The sequence below is a fragment of the Ranitomeya imitator genome, chromosome 5, assembly GCF_032444005.1.
Source record: "Ranitomeya imitator isolate aRanImi1 chromosome 5, aRanImi1.pri, whole genome shotgun sequence".
In the NCBI taxonomy this organism is placed as follows: domain Eukaryota; kingdom Metazoa; phylum Chordata; class Amphibia; order Anura; family Dendrobatidae; genus Ranitomeya; species Ranitomeya imitator.
In genome coordinates this window covers 138,353,545-138,371,054 of record NC_091286.1, presented here as the reverse complement: position 1 = coordinate 138,371,054, position 17,510 = coordinate 138,353,545, and the positions used below count along the sequence as shown (strand labels likewise).

The 17,510-nt window shown below is 45.5% G+C and overlaps 1 protein-coding gene across 3 annotated transcripts in view; it reads left to right on the top strand.

Annotated features, from left to right (window-relative positions):
- Positions 1-17,510, top strand: part of MTRF1L (mitochondrial translation release factor 1 like) — a 51,943-nt gene that overhangs the window by 16,680 nt on the left and 17,753 nt on the right. The window lies entirely within an intron of this gene.

The window sequence follows — 17,510 nt, the reverse complement described above, 5'->3', positions numbered from 1 at the left end:
GCTATATACTACATGGCTTTTATATACTACGTGGCCTGTGCTATATACTGTGTGGCTGCTATATACATACATAAATACATGTTCTAGAATACCCGATGCGTTAGAATCGGGCCACCATCTAGTCTACTGTATAATTGTCTAAGGGTCACTTCCGTCTTTCTGTCTGTCTGTCTTTCTGTCTGTCTGTAACGGAAATCCCAAGTCGCTGATTGGTCGCGGCAAAACGGCCACGACCAATCAGCGACGGACATAGTCCGGTGGCTAAATGGCCGCTCCTTACTCCCCGCAGTCAGTGCCCGCTCCATACTCCCCTCCAGTCAGCGCTCACGGGGTTAATGGCAGCGCTACCGGGCCACGGTGTAACGCACTCCGTTAACGCTGCTATTAACCCTGTGTGACTAACTTTTTACTATTGATGCTGCCTATGCAGCATCAATATTAAAAAGATCTAATGTTAAAGATAATAATAAAAGAAATAGTTATATACTCATCGTCCGTCGCCCCCTCGGATCCAGAACAGGCCTTTCCCGCTCCTCCCGACACGCCGGTGACCGCGCCATGCATTGCGATCTCGCGAGATGATGAAGTAGCGGTCTCGCAAGACCGCACGTCATCTCGCGAGACCGCAATGCACTCTTCAGACCGGAGCGCGCGAGGAGCATCGGTAACCGCTTCGATCCAGGGGCCAACGGAAGGTGAGTATATAACTATTTTTTATTTTAATTCTTTTTTTTAACAGGGATATGATGCCCAAATTGCTATATACTGCGTGGGCTGTGCAATATACTACATGGGCTGTGTAATATACTACGTGGGCTGTGTAATGTACTACGTGGGCTATGCAATGTACTACGTGGGCTATGCAATGTACTACGTGGGCTGTGCAATGTACTACGTGGGCTGTGCAATGTACTACGTGGGCTGTGCAATGTACTACGTGGGCTGTGCAATGTACTACGTGGGCTGTGCAATGTACTACGTGGGCTGTGCAATGTACTACGTGGGCTGTGCAATGTACTACGTGGGCTGTGCAATGTACTACGTGGGCTGTGCAATGTACTACGTGGGCTGTGCAATGTACTACGTGGGCTGTGCAATGTACTACGTGGGCTGTGCAATGTACTACGTGGGCTGTGCAATGTACTACGTGGGCTGTGCAATGTACTACGTGGGCTGTGCTACGTACTACGTGGCTGTGCTATATACTCCGCGGGCTGTGCTATATACTATGTGGGCTGTTATATACTACGTGGCTGTGCTATATACTATGTGGCCGGCCGCAAATAATCAGTGACAGGCGCAGTCCTGTGTATTCAATGTATTATTCTAAAATCTTCATAAACTACATACATATTGTAGAATACCCGATGCGTTAGAATCGGGCTACCATCTAGTGTTAAATAAAGACACAGCAGGAATAAAGTCTTTTATTCGAAAAAAAATGACAGACACCTTTTATTGTTAATTAAACCATACTGACTGCAACGCCTAATCCAAGCGACGCCCTCGATCTCCTGTAATAAAAGTAAAATTAAAAATCAACAATATACCCATGTCTGTCGTTCTGTCCCACGCAGTAATCCATATCTGGGTGATATACAGTTTTCAACCTGGATGGTGCACAGATGCAACCGCCCCAGCTAAAAACCACTGGTGAATGAGCTGCTTGGGCACTTCAGTGACCGAGGGTGACGTCATAGAGATTACCTCCGGTCACTGAGCTCTATTCCCAGCCGGGCTGAACTGCGGTGACTTCTGTGAAATCCCCGCTAACACCGTGAGCTGTGAGCGCTCACTGTGCTAGTGGGGATATGATCGCAGTTCAGTCCGGCTGGGAACGGAACTCAGTGACTAGAGGTAACCTCCATGACGTCAACCCCCGGTCACTGAAACTCTGCTCCTAGCATCTCCTCATTCCCCAGTGGATAATCATTCAAAGTTTGAAAATGGCAAATATTTTTACATTTGTCAAATTTTTTATAGAAATACCGACCTAAATTATATTGTGCCATGAAAAAGCAATCTCCGAATCACTGGGATATGTTGACACGTTACAGAGTTATTACTAAAGTTGAGCGAATTTATTCAGATTCGGTTCCGAATACGATCAGCGGTGAATATTGTTTTTGCAATACTTGTCTAACATAGCCGAATGTCATTAGTCAATGGGAGTAGAAATTAGCGAATAAGTTCGGAACCGATCATCAAACATACATTCGGCACGAATTGGGTTCGAATATGGCCTGAATATGGCAAATTCAGATTCGGTGACCGAATTCGCTCAACTCTGGTTATTACCATATAAAGTGTCACTAGTCAGATTTCAAAAATTTGACCCAGTCACTAATTGGTTAAATGGGCGAGTATCATCCAAAATACATAAGACACTAGTGCATTCTGCCGTTTTTACACAGTCAAACACTCCATGGGAAAAACGCTGAATCTGAACAGCCCTACTCCATAACATCCCAATAGCGGCATCCCGTGCCCCACTCCATGTTCACACCTTCAGTATTTTGGATCAGTATTTGTTCCTCACCTGGTTTTGGCTTACAATCAGAAACACGTCACCAATTCTGTATTTTTCACCCACTCCAGATTTTGGTTTACAAATACTGAGGTAAAAAACTGACTAAATACTGAACGTGTGAACGGGGCCTTTATAGTATAAGTCTATGGGGTCTTGTTCTGATACCTCATAGGCATACACTGAAAAAAGACTTGTGGCCGACACACAGATCTTTGTTATCCGGTGAGGAGGAATTGCGGTCATGTGAGTGAGAGGACAGGAGCGGCGCCGGAAACCGGAGAAGCCACAGATCGCTGATTATAGTAACACAATCGCACTACTTTACAGATACGTTTTCACCAGTTTCAGGCATAAAAAAAAGCATTTTCTGGTTGTGCAGATTAATGAGGTGGTCTTGCAACATGTGTCCATCATAAAAAGAATTCATTTCTTGAAATTTTGTTTTTCCGTTTTTATAACAAAACAGAAAGTGGAACTCCAAACCTAAGTACGGTTCCAGTCATTGTGGGCAGTCATGGTTGTAAACTTCTCTCCTGTCTTTGGCTTTATTCAAACAGCCATTTTTCACATCTGTGTTCTCCGTTTCTTTCATGGATAGAGCACAGACTCATAATCTATGGATTAAATATGAGGAGAACTTGAGTCATAATGTATCTCAAAATATAAATCTTTTATTAAGGGTAGCTATTACCACAGACTAAATGCAAATACCTACAATAGGATATGATAAAATAATGTGATCCCCCAAAAAGAGTAGTAACAGTCATAGGCTGGATCAGGACGACATATTATGCTAAATAATTGCATATACATGTCGAAAGCAATGCACATAAGCAATGTAACTTAAACAGGTAGGACAACCAGTCACTTGTTTGTACCAAGACTAATCCGTTCCACCTATATATTTATAGTGCTTATATATTTAGTGCTAACATGCATTGCTAAAAACAATTACAATGTATCAGACATAAGTAGCATAAGATATGCATCAATAAATCAAGGGTTAATTACCCATATTGTCTCCTCTTGTCCACAATCTAATAGATGCGCCACTCCTGGGCGGCTGAGAGCTGATGGTTTTTAGCCTGGTGGGGGAATATCCATGGCCCCTTTTTAGGCTATTAATATCCCGCAGCTGTTTGCATAGCCTTTGCTGGTTATTATAATTATAGGGGGACCCCACATCATTTTTTTTGTTTGGGGTGCCCCATTTTAATAGCCAGTAAAGGCTAAGTTTACAGTTGTGAGCGTGTGTGTCAGCGTGCACACACTCCCCCATAGACCAGCACACTGCTCTCCTGAAATACTCTGTGCTCCTGTCACCCTGCTCCCTCCACCATATATCTCTCTCTGTGACCCCCCCATAGACCAGCACACTGCCATATGGATCACACATATTACCGCCATATCTATTTATCACCTAATACTCCCATAAAGACCACACACTATACCGCCATATATATTTATTACATAATACTGCCATATAGATCGCACATGATGCCGCCTGTTGTGAATTCTGTGGCAGAGCTCCCTCCTGTGGTCACAAGTGGTACTTCGGCTGATTCTCTCTGTGAGCTTCTGTTGGTGGAGGGAAGTGGTACTGCGGCTTCTGAGTTTCCTCCCTCAGGTGATCTGGTGAGGTCGTTAGGTGCTTCTCTACTTAACTCCACCTAATGCTTTGATCCTGGCTTCCTGTCAATGTTCCAGTGTTAGACTTGCTTTTCCCTGGATCATTCCTGTGGCCTGCTGCTCTGCATAGCTAAGTTCTTCTTTGCTATTTGTTTGCTATTTTTTCTGTCCAGCTTGTCTAATTTGTTGCTGGAAGCTCTGGAACGCAAAGGGTGTACCTCCGTGCCGTTAGTTCGGTACGGAGGGTCTTTTTGCCCCCTTTGCGTGGTTTTCTTTAGGGTTTTGTGTAGACCGCAAAGTTACCTTTTCTATCCTCGATCTGTTAAGAAAGTCGGGCCTCATTTTGCTGAATCTATTTCATCTCTACGTTTGTCTTTTCATCTTAACTCACAGTCATTATATGTGGGGGGGCTGCCTTTTCCTTTGGGGTATTTCTCTGAGGCAAGGTAGGCTTATTTTCTATCTTCAGGCTAGTTAGTTTCTCAGGCTGTGCCGAGTTGCATAGGCAGAGTTAGGCGCAATCCACGGCTGCCTCTAGTGTTGTTTGGAGAGGATTAGGGATTGCGGTCTGCAGAGTTCCCACATCTCAGAGCTTGTTCTATGATTTTGGGTTATTGTCAGATCACTGTATGTGCTCTGACCGCTATGTCCATTGTAGTACTGAATTGCCTTTCATAACAGCCGCCATATATATTTTTTACATAGTACTGCCATATAGACCACACTTGATGCCGCCAAGTATTATGTGTGATCTGTATTATGGCATTGTGTGATCTATATGACGGTATTATATGTGATCTGTATGGTGGTATTATGTTTCAGTATGGTGGAATAATGTAAAAAATATATGACTATTATATGATAACTATATTGTGGGATTATGTGTGATCTATGTGGCATTATTATGTAAAAATTATATGGTGGTTTTATGTGTGATCTACATGTTGTGTGTGATCTATATGACGGTATTATGTGTGATCTATATGGTGGTATTATGTGAGAAGTATATGGCGGTATTATATGAGAACACTATGTCGGTATGTGTGATCTATATGACGGTATTATGTGAGAACTATATGGCGCCATTATGTGTGATCTATTTGGCGGTATTATGTGAGAACTATATGAGGTTTATAGCTTAGGAAGGGGTTAATACCCATGGATCTTCCCAGGCTATAAATATCAGCCCGCAGCTGTATATTTAGCCTTTACTGGCTATTAAAATAGGGGGACCCCCCAAAAAAACTACGTGGGGTTCCCCTACAATTAATAACCAGAAAAGGCTATGCAGACAGCTGCAGGCTGATATTAATAGCCTAAGAAGGGGCCATGGATATTGCCCCCTCCCTCCTTCACCGGCTACAAACACCAGCTCAAAGCCACCCCTGAAATAGCGCATCTCTAAGCCTGTCTCTTCCCACTGCCCTGTAGTGGTGTCATATGGGTAATATTTGTGGGGTTACTGGGGGGTTAATGTCACCTTTGTATTGTAAGGTGACATCAAGCCAGCTTAGTAATGGGGAGGCGTCAATAAGACACCTATCCATTACTAATCCTATAGTTGTTAAGGGGTTAAATAAACACACAGCCAGAATAAAGTATTTTAATGAAATAAAGCATTTATTATTATTATTATTTATTGTTATAGCGCCATTTATTCCATGGCGCTTTACATGTAAGGAGGGGTATACATAATAAAAACAAGTACAATAATCTTAAACAATACAAGTCATAACTGGTACAGGAGGAGAGAGGACCCTGCCCTCGAAGGCTCACAATCTACAAGGGATGGGTGAGAATACAGTAGGCGAGGGTAGAGCTGGTCATGCAGCGGTTTGGTCGATTGGTGGTTACTGCAGGTTGTAGGCTTGTCGGAAGAGGTGGGTCTTCAGGCTCTTTTTGAAGGTTTCGATGGTAGGTGAGAGTCTGTTATGTTGTGGTAGAGAGTTCCAGAGTAGGGGTGATGCGCGAGAGAAATCTTGTATGCGATTTTGGGAAGAGGAGATAAGAGGGGAATAGAGAAGGAGATCTTGTGAGGATCGGAGGTTGCGTGCAGGAAAGTACCGGGAGATGAGGTCACAGATGTATGGAGGAGACAGGTTGTGGATGGCTTTGTATGTCATGGTTAGGGTTTTGTACTGGAGTCTCTGGGCAATGGGGAGCCAGTGAAGGGATTGACAGAGGGGAGAAGCTGGGGAATAGCGGGGGGGACAGGTGGATTAGTCGGGCAGCAGAGTTTAGAATAGATTGGAGGGGTGCAAGAGTGTTCGAGGGGAGGCCACAGAGCAGGAGGTTGCAGTAGTCAAGGCGAGAGATGATGAGGGCATGGACTAGGGTTTTTGCAGATTCTTGGTTGAGGAATGAACGGATTCATGAAATATTTTTGAGTTGAAGTCGGCAGGAAGTGCAAAGGGCTTGGATATGTGGTTTGAAGGAGAGATCAGCGTCAAGGATTACCCAGAGGCAGCGAGCTTGTGGGACTGGGGAGAGTGGGCAGCCATTTACTGTAATGGATAGGTTCGTTGGGGGGGTCACGTGAGATGGGGGAAAGATGATGAATTCCGTTTTGTCCATGTTAAGTTTCAGAAATCTAGCTGAGAAAAAGGATGAAATAGTGGACAGACAATAGTGGAGGGATTCTAGTTAGTAGGGAGGTGATATCTGGTCCAGAGATGTAGATCTGTGTGTCATCAGCATAGAGATGATACTGAAAGCCATGCGATTCTATGAGCTGTCCCAGGCCAAAGGTGTAAATGGAGAAGAGCAGGGGCCCAAGGACTGAACCTTGTGGGACTCCGACAGACAGGGGGCGAAGTGAGGAGGTGGTGTGTGAGTGGGAGACGCTGAATGTCCAGTCTGTTAGGTATGATGAGATCCAGGATAGGGCCAAGTCTGTGATGCCAAGGGATGAGAGGGTCTGTAATAATAGCGAATGGTCCACTGTGTCAAAGGCAGCCGACAGGTCCAGGAGGAGGAGGACAGAGTAGTGTCGCTTGCTCTTGGCGGTTAAGAGGTCATTGGTGACCTTAGTAAGGGCAGTTTCAGTGGAGTGGTGTGACCAGAAGCCAGATTGTAAGCGGTCGAAGAGGGAGCAAGAAGAGAGATGGGAGGACAGTTCAAGGTAGACATGTTGTTCCAGTAGCTTGGAGGCATAGGGGAGAAGTGATATAGGGCGATAGCTAGATACAGAGGATGGGTCAAGAGAGGGCTTTTTTAGGATAGGTGTGATGGAGGCATGTTTAAAGCTTGAGGGGAAAACACCAGTTGTTAGTGATAGGCTGAATAGATGGGTTAGGGTTGGGATGAAGACTGTGGTGAGGTTTGGGATGAAGTGGGATGGGATCGGGTCAAGTGCACAGGTGGTGAGATGCGATCCTGAGAGTAGAGTGGAGAGTCGATCTTCTGTAATGGTGGAGAAGTTGGTTTTGGAGGTGGAGGGCTGGGAAGTCGGGAGGAAGGGCTCTGGGGGTTGTTGACCAAAACTGTCTCTAATGTTATCAATCTTCTGCTTGAAAAATGAGGCAAAGTCTTCAGCTGAGATGAGTGGGGAGGGAGGAGGTGCTGGGGGACGGAGGAGAGAATTGAAGGTGTTGAATAACTGTTTAGGGTTGTGAGACAGGGAGGTTATGAGAGATGAGAAGTAGGTTTGTTTAGCTGTGGCGAGTGTGGTCTTGAAAGTAGTGAGGGACTTTTTGAATGCGATAAAGTGCTTGTTGGAGTGGGATCTTTTCATCTGCGCTCAGCAGCCCTGGAAGCTTGCCTCAGTTCTTTGTTCAGGCTGGTGTGCCAGGGCTGTCTGTTGATTTTGCGAGCTTTGGTATGTGTAAGTGGGGCAGCAGATTCCAAAGCTGCAGCTATTGTGGTGTTATATAGAGCGGCAGCGTCATCCATATTGTGTAAGGAACTTACATCTGTGAGAGGGAGGAGGGATTCAGAGAATGAGTGTAGGTCAAGGTGTTTAAGATTTCTGCGAGGGTGTGAAAGTTTGTGGGGTGGGGATTGTAGACATGGAGTGGAGAGGGAAGAGAATGTGAGAAGGTTGTGGTCAGAGAGAGGAAGAGGTGAGTTAGAGAGGTTAGATAGGGAGCAGAGGCGGGTGAAGATGAGGTCCAGTGTATGGCCATCTTTGTGGGTGGCTGTAGAAGACCATTGAGTGAGGCCGAAGGAGGAAGTGAGAGATAGAAGTTTAGTGGCAGCAGAGAGGGAAGTGTCAATGGGGATGTTGAAGTCACCCATGATGGTAGTAGGGATGTCCGCGGAAAGGAAATGAAGTAGCCAGGTGGTGAAGTGGTCAAAGAAGGTGGTGGCTGGCCCTGGGGGGCGGTAGATGACAGCCAGTTGGAGGGGGAGTAGATGCACACAGAGTGCACCTCAAAGGAAGGGAGGGTAACAGAGGGTGGCAGTGGGATTGGGGTGAAGGAGCAGGTATCTGACAGGAGAAAACCAACTCCTCCGCCATGTTTGCTGCTGGGGCGGGGGGTGTGAGAAAAGTGGAAGCCACCATAGGAAAGTGCAGCAGGAGAGGCTGTGTCAGAAGGGGTGAGCCAGGTTTCGGTGATGGCGAGGAAGGAAAGTTTGGTAGTAACAAAAAGATCATGGATGTAGGAAAGCTTGTTGCAGACAGAGCGAGCGTTCCACAGAGCTCCTGTTAGTGGGACTGGGGAAGCGGGGGCTGGGTGAATGGGTATAAGGTTAGAGAGGTTACGGAAATTTGTGAGTTGTGAGGTAGAACTGACTGTGGGGATGTGGTGAGGAGGACCAGGATTTGGAGAGATATCACCAGCAGTGAGAGAGCAGAGAAAGTGTTAGCAGGTGGGAACAGGAGAGGGCATGAGGGGGCTGTCTGTGCTTGGAGACAGAGGACTGTATGTTAAGGAACAGTTTTGAGGAGGAAGTGAGGTGGATGGGGAGGATTGAAGAAGAGATGATCAATTCTTACTTGGTGCAGGGATCAGGGGAGTTAGCAGAAAGTGAAGGATTATAGGGGTGAAAGTGAAAACAAACAGAAACATTGTTTACAGTGACTGGCCAGTTACCTTCAGTTCCGTTCTGGTTCAATTCTGGTTTTAATTCTAAAACAGTTACCCATCTTTATTATTCAGCTAATCCATACAACGCACTCGATCTCCTGTAAAAAAAAAAAAAAAAAAAAATAAACCAGTAGTATACCCCCTTTTCCCGCACACACACATGCTCAGCTCACAGTCTCCGCACACACAAGTCTCCACACACACTCTTCCTCCTCCCTATCTGCAGCGTTTATCGCACACAACTCCGCAGCAAAACCACAGATTTTTACACCTGCAGCTTTGTTGTGGATTTGCCTTACTCATTGGTAGTCAATAGGTGCAGAAACGCTGCAGATCCGCAATATGAATTGACTTGCTGTGGAAAATAAAACCCTGCAAATCCGCACGTATTTTTCCGCAGCATGTACACAACAATTCTCAAATTCCCATTGACTAACATTGGTTGTGCACTACACTGTGGATTTGATACAATTCCGCGCATCGAAAAACGCTGCGGAAAAGCATCAAAATCCGCAACGTGTGTACATAGCCCGTGTTTCACGCCTGCTATTCCATGTCCATCTCTCTCCCCTGATATTCAATATGTATCTCTCTCCCCATCACGCTCCATAAGTGCCTCACTCATACTACATGTGTCTCTCCCCATCACGCTCCAAGTGTCTCACCCCTGCTATTCCATGTGTATCTCTCCCCATCATGCTCCATATGTGTCTCACTCATCATTCTACATGTCTTTCTCTCTCCCATCAGTCTCTCTCAGCCATACTAATATATCTCTCCCCTCCCTCCACAATGCCTGGCCATTCGCTGCAGACCTGGATCTCCTTCTTATCTTACTGATGGATGAGTCACAGACAGCTCTGCTCAGATAATGCTGCTCCATACACACCACATGTTCTCACTCTTCCTCCAGTCCACCATGCTGCTGAGTCCACCATCTTTTGCTCCTCTGTAAACAAGCAGTGCTTCTGATTCAGTAACTGCTGGTGATAGTAGGTCACAGGTCAGTCACACACAAAATGGTGCTGCCCTGTGATGCTACTCTTCATTCTGTCCCAGGGATACTAGACCACCCAAAAGGGGAGGGAAATGGGGATGTGAGCAATTACTGCCGCAATTTTCCAGCTAACAGTAAATATGGTAAGTGTTACTATAGCTGCTTGAGGTCTAAAACGGAAAATGCTCCCCCTAGTGGTAAATATATATTTGTAAGAAAATATATAATACTAGATGGCAGCCCGATTCTAACGCATTGGGTATTCTAGAATATGTATGTAGTTTATTTATGAAGATTTTAGAATAATACATTGATTACACAGGATTCGGACTGCGCCTGTCGCTGATTGTTCGCGGCCGGCCACGTAGTATATAGCACAGCCACATAGTATATAACAGCCCACGAAGTAAATAGCACAGCCACGTAGTATATAGCACAGCCCACGTAGTATATAGCACAGCCCACGTAGTATATAGCACAGCCCACGGAGTATATAGCACAGCCCACGGAGTATATAGCACAGCCCACGGCGTATATAGCACAGCCCACGGCGTATATAGCACAGCCCACGGAGTATATAGCACAGCCCACGGAGTATATAGCACAGCGCACGTAGTATATAGCACAGCGCACGTAGTATATAGCACAGCGCACGTAGTATATAGCACAGCCCACGTAGTATATAGCACAGCCCGCGTAGTATATTGCACAGCCCGCGCAGTACCACGCACGTAGTGTATAACACAGGCCACGTAGTGTATAACACAGGCCACGTAGTGTATAACACAGGCCACGTAGTGTATAACACAGGCCACGTAGTGTATAACACAGGCCACGTAGTGTATAACACAGGCCACGTAGTGTATAGCAGAGCCCGCGCAGTACATTGCAGAGCCCGCGCAGTACATTGCAGAGCCCGCGCAGTACATTGCAGAGCCCGCGCAGTACATTGCAGAGCCCGCGCAGTACATTGCAGAGCCCGCGCAGTACATTGCAGAGCCCGCGCAGTACATTGCAGAGCCCGCGCAGTACATTGCACAGCCCGCGCAGTACATTGCACATGATTCGGACTGCGCCTGTCGTTGATTGTTCACGGCTGGCCACGTAGTATATAGCACAGCCACGTAGTATATAACAGCCCGCGAAGTATATAGCACAGCCCGCGTAGTATATAGCACAGCCCGCGCAGTACCACGCACATAGTGTATAACACAGGCCACGTAGTGTATAACACAGGCCACGTAGTGTATAACACAGGCCACGTAGTGTATAACACAGGCCACGTAGTGTATAACACAGGCCACGTAGTGTATAACACAGGCCACGTAGTACATTGCCCAGCCCGCGGAGTACATTGCCAAGCCCACGTAATATATTGCACAGCCCACGTAGTATACAGCAATGTGGGCATCATATCCCTGTTAAAAAAAAAAAAAAAAAAAAAAGAATTAAAATAAAAAATAGTTATATACTCACCTTCCGTTGGCCCCCGGATCCAAGCGAAGCAGTTACCGACGCTCCTCGCGTGCTCTGGTCTCGAGAGTGCATTGCGGTCTCGCGAGATGATGACGTAGCGGTCTCACGAGACCGATACGTCATCATCTCGCGAAATCGCAATGCATGGAGCGGTCACCGGGGCGTCGCGAGGAGCGGGAAAGGCCTGTTCCTGATCCGGGGACCGACGGACGGTGAGTATATAACGATTTTATTTATTATTTTTAACATTAGATCTTTTTACTATTGATGCTGCATAGGCAGCATCAATAGTAAAAAGTTGGTCACACAGGGTTAATAGCAGCGTTAATGGAGTGCGTTACACCGCGGTCTGTTAGCGCTGCCATTAACCCTCTGTGAGCACTGACTGGAGGGGAGTATGGAGCGGGCACTGACTGCGGGGAAGAAGGAGCGGCCATGTTGCCGCCGGACTGTGCCCGTCGCTGATTTGTCATGGCAATGGTCGTGGGCGTTTGCCACGACCAATTAGCGACTTGGATTTCAATGACAGACAGAGGCCGCGACCAATGAATATCCGTGACAGAAAGACAGACAGACAAACAGACATACGGAAGTGACCCTTAGACAATTATATAGTAGATTTTTCATATAGAAATGTTCGCAAACAGTGCAAACATTACATTAATACATTTTAATTACTATTTTAAGCTTAATTTCACAAAAAAAAAAAACTACAAGAAAACTGGTGGCACCTTCCCTTTAAGGTTTTGCACTCAAAAGAAAAAAAACAATGTGTGCATGATATTTCTAAAATCTGATGGCTTTTGCTGGTACTGTGAAACGTAGCTTTAAAGGGCCACTGTCATCCCCTCCAGCCGTTATAAACTAAAAGAGCCACCTTGTGCAGCAGTAAAGCTGCATTCTACCAAGGTGGATCTTTTAGTTTTTGTTGCTGTTATTCCCAAAATAAAGGTATTTATAATTTTGCCCAAATACCTGTCTTTAGACCTGGAGGCAGGTCTGTTCCCCCCTCTTTGAAGTGCCCAACTGCCGTCAGTCATATCTGAAAAATTCAACATGTGAAAATAGCCTAAGTGTCCGCAAAAAAATCCCGGACAGCACATGGATGGAATTACTGTGCAATGAGTGTGGTGTCTGTTTCTTAGAGGGAACCTGTCAGCAGGATTGTGCACAGTAACCTACAGACAGTGTCATGTCAGCGCCATTATACTGAATACAATGACACCTTGGTGGTTGCGATCCATTTTGTGGTTGTTGTTTAATCTTTATTTTCAGTTTTGAGTTAATGATATGCTCATGCTCCGGGGTGGGCTGGAGGGGGGTCTTCACGTGGGGCTCTGATTGACAATCTGACACTGTAGGTTACTGAGCACAATCCTGCCGACAGGTTCTCATTAACCCCTTTCTGACATCGGACGTACTATCCCGTCGAGGTGGGGTGGGCCCGTATGACCACCGACGGGATAGTACGTCATAGCGATTGGCCACGCTCACGGGGGGTGCGCGGCCGGGTGTCAGCTGACTATCGCAGCTGACATCTGACACAATGTGCTAGGCGTGGTGACGGACCGCCCCGGCACATTAACCCCCCCGGCACACTGCGACCAAACATGATTGCAGTGTTCCGGCGGCATAGGGAAGCATCGTGCAGGGAGGGGGCCTCCTGCAGGCTTCCCTGAGACCCTCGGAGCAACGCAATGTGATCGCGTTGCTCGGAGGGTCTCTTACCACCACCTCCCTGCAGCAGGCCCGGATCCAAGATGGCCGCGCGGCTGCATCCGGGTCCTGCAGGGAGGTGGCTTCACAGCGCTTGCTCAGAGCAAGCGCCGGAAAGCCTGGAGAGTGCACGTCAGATCGCTGATCTAACACAGTGCACAGCAAAGTGTCAGATCAGCGATCTTACACTATAAAGTGATGCCCCCCCCCCCCCCAGGGGCAATGTTATAGTGTTAAAAAAAAAATATTCACATGTGTAAAAAAAAAATCCTAAAAGAAAAAAATATATATATTGTTCCTATAAATACATTTTTTTATCTAAATAAAAAAAAACAATAAAAGCACACATATTTAGTATCGCCGCGTCTGTAACAACCCGACCTATAAAACTGTCCCACTAGTTAACTCCTTCAGTGAACACCGTAAAAAAAAAGAGGCAAAAAACAACGCTTTATTATCATACCGCCAAACAAAAAGTGGAATAACACGCGATCAAAAAGACGGATATAAATAACCATGGTTCCGCTGAAAACGTCATCTTGTCCCGCAAAAAATGAGCCACCATACAGCGTCAAAGAAAAAATAAAATAAGAATAAAGCGATGCAAAAATAATTATTATTCTATAAAATAGTTTTTATCGCATAAAAGAGCCAAAACATAAAAAATTATGTAAATGAGGTATCGCTGTAATCGTACCGACCCGAAGAATAAAACTGCTTTATCAATTTTACCAAACGTGGCACGGTATAAATGCACCCCCCCCCCCCAAAAAAAAAAAAAAAAAAATTCATGAATAGCTGGTTTTTGATCATTCTGCCTCACAAAAATCGGAATAAAAAGCGATCAAAAATTGTCACGTGCCCGAAAATGGTACCAATAAAAACGTCAACTCGTCCCGCAAAAAACAAGACCTCACATGACTCTGTGGACCAAAATATGGAAAAATTATAGCTCTCAAAATGTAGTAAGCAAAAAATATTTTTTGCAATAAAAAGCGTCTTTTAGTGTGTGACGGCTGCCAATCCTAAAAATCCGCTAAAAAGCCCGCTATAAAAGTAAAGCACACCCCAGTTCATCACCCCCTTAGTTAGGGAAAAATTAAAAACCCATTAGGGTTAGGGCTAGGGTTAGGGCTACAGTTAGGGTTTGGATTACATTTACGATTGGGAATAGGGTTGGGATTAGGGCTAGGGGTGTGTCAGGGTTAGCGGTGTGGTTAGGGTTACCATTGGGATTAGGGATATGGGTGTGCTTGGATTAGGGTTTCAGTTATAATTGGGGGGTTTCCACTGTTTAGGCACATCAGGGGCTCTCCAAACACGACATGGCGTCCGATCTCAATTCCAGCCAATTCTGCGTTGAAAAAGTAAAACAGTGCTTGTTCCCTTCCGAGCTCTCCCGTGTGCCCAAACAGGGGTTTACCCAACATATGGGGTATCAGCATACTCAGGACACATTGGACAACAACTTTTGGGGTCTAATTTCTCCTGTTACCCTTGGGAAAATACAAAACTGGGGGATAAAAAATAATTTTTGTGGAAAAAAAAAAAGGATTTTTTATTTTCACCGCTCTGCGTTATAAACTGTAGTGAAACACTTGGGGGTTCAAAGTTCTCACAACACATCTAGATAAGTTCCTTGGGGGGTCTAGTTTCCAATATGGGGTCACTTGTGGGGGGTTGCTACTGTTTAGGTACATTAGGGGCTCTGCAAACGCAATGTGACACCTGCAGACCAATCCATCTAAGTCTGCATTCCAAATGGAGCTCCTTTCCTTCCGAGCTCTGCCATGCGCTCAATCGGTGGTTCCCCCCCACATATGGCGTATCAGCGTACCCAGGACAAATTGTACAACAACTTTTGCAGTCCAATTTCTTCTCTTACCCTTGGGAAAATAAAAAATTGGGGGCGAAAAGATCGTTTTTGTGAAAAAATATGATTTTGTATTTTTACGGCTCTGCATTATAAACTTCTGTGAATCACTTAATGGGTCAAAGTGCTCACCACACATCTGGATAAGTTCCGTGGGGGGTCTACTTTCCAAAATGGTGTCTTGTGGGGGGTTTCAATGTTTAGGCACATCAGTGGCTCTCCAAACGCAACATGGCGTCCCATCTCAATTCCAGTCAATTTTGCATTGAAAAGTCAAATGGCGCTCCTTCGCTTCTGAGCTCTGCCATGCTCCCAAACAGTGGTTTACCCCCACATATGGGGTATCAGCGTACTCAGGACAAATTGTACAACAACTTTCGGGGTCCATTTTCTCCTGTTACCCTTGGTAAAATAAAACAAATTGGAGCTGAAGTATATTTTTTGTGAAAAAAAGTTTAATGTTCATTTGTATTTAAACATTCCAAAAATTCCTGTGAAACACCTGAAGGGTTAATAAAGTTCTTGAATGTGGTGTCGCACTTGGTTATTTTCTGTCACATAGACCCCTCAAAATGACTTCAAATGAGATGTGGTCCCTAAAAAAAATGGTGTTGTAAAAATGAGAAATTGCTGGTCAACTTTTAACCCTTATAACTCCCTAAGAAAAAAAAATGTTGGTTCCAAAATTGTGCTGACGTAAAGTAGACATGTGGGAAATGTTACTTATTAAGTATTTTGTGTGACATATCTCTGTGATTTAATTGCATAAAAATTCAGAGTTGGAAAATTGCGAAATTTTCAAAATTTTTGCCAAATTTCCGTTTTTTTCACAAATAAACGCAGGTAATATCAAAGAAATTTTACCACTATCGTGAAGTACAATATGTCAGAATCACTGGGATCCGTTGAAGCGTTCCAGAGTTATAACCTCATAAAGGGACAGTGGTCAGAATTGTAAAAATTGGCCCGGTCATTAACATGCAAACCACCCTTGGGGGTAAAGGGGTTAACACTACAGTGTAAGATCTCATTCAGATGACTCTGGATCTCACAATGCACAGACTGGCCACAGATCTCCCAACCAGAGCATGACGGACAATTTTTCAAGAAAATATCCAATGACAAAAACTGGCACACTGATTCAGTCTTTTTTTTCCACATATTGGAGAATAAATGGACGTATGAGCAAGGCCTTAAACTCTGTAAGGCATTATAACCACCCTTGCAGCTATGTGAGCAAGATGTGGTCAGGGACTGTTTCCGGCCTCTGAGTTTTGTAAGATGGCCGCCGGACGAGTCCTTGAGGGGAGATATGTGTCATCGCGGCTATTAGCTGCAGTGATGTGAGCTTGGAAGGTATGCTCCAGCACTTTAGAGCTCAGAGAGTTATCAGGCCATTCCAGGGCCGGGTTTTACGAGTGGTCATAAGAGATGGGTGGGAATGACGGCTCCCATATCCCATAAGTGATGGGTGGGAATGACGGCTCCCATATCCCATAAGGGATGGGTGGGAATGACGGCTCCCATATCCCATAAGGGATGGGTGGGAATGACGGCTCCCATATCCCATAAAGGATGGGTGGGAATGACGGCTCCCATATCCCATAAGGGATGGGTGGGAATGACGGCTCCCATATCCCATAAGGGATGGGTGGGAATGACGGCTCGCATATCCCATAATAGATGGGTGGGAATGACGGCTCGCATATTCCATAATAGATGGGTGGGAATGACGGCTCACATATCCCATAAGAGATGGGTTGGAATGACGGCTCACATATCCCATAAGGGATGGGTGGGAATGACGGCTCCCATATTCCATAATGGATGGGTGGGAATGACGGCTCCCATATCCCATAATAGATGGGTGGGAATGACTGCTCCCATATCCCATAATAGATGGGTGGGAATGACGGCTCCCATATTCCATAATAGATGGGTGGGAATGACGGCTCCCATATTCCATAATAGATGGGTGGGAATGACGGCTCCCATATTCCATAATAGATGGGTGGGAATGACCGCTCACATATCCCATAAGAGATGGGTGGGAATGACGGCTCCCATATTCCATAATAGATGGGTGGGAATGACTGCTGCCATATTCCATAATAGATGGGTGGGAATTTCACATAAGAGACGGGTGGGAATGACGGCTCACATGTCCTATAAGAGACTGGTGGGACTGACTGCTCCGATATCCCACCCCATGGGCGTGGTTTGGCTAGTAAAATGGAGGCCAAATGTGTCATTTCGTGT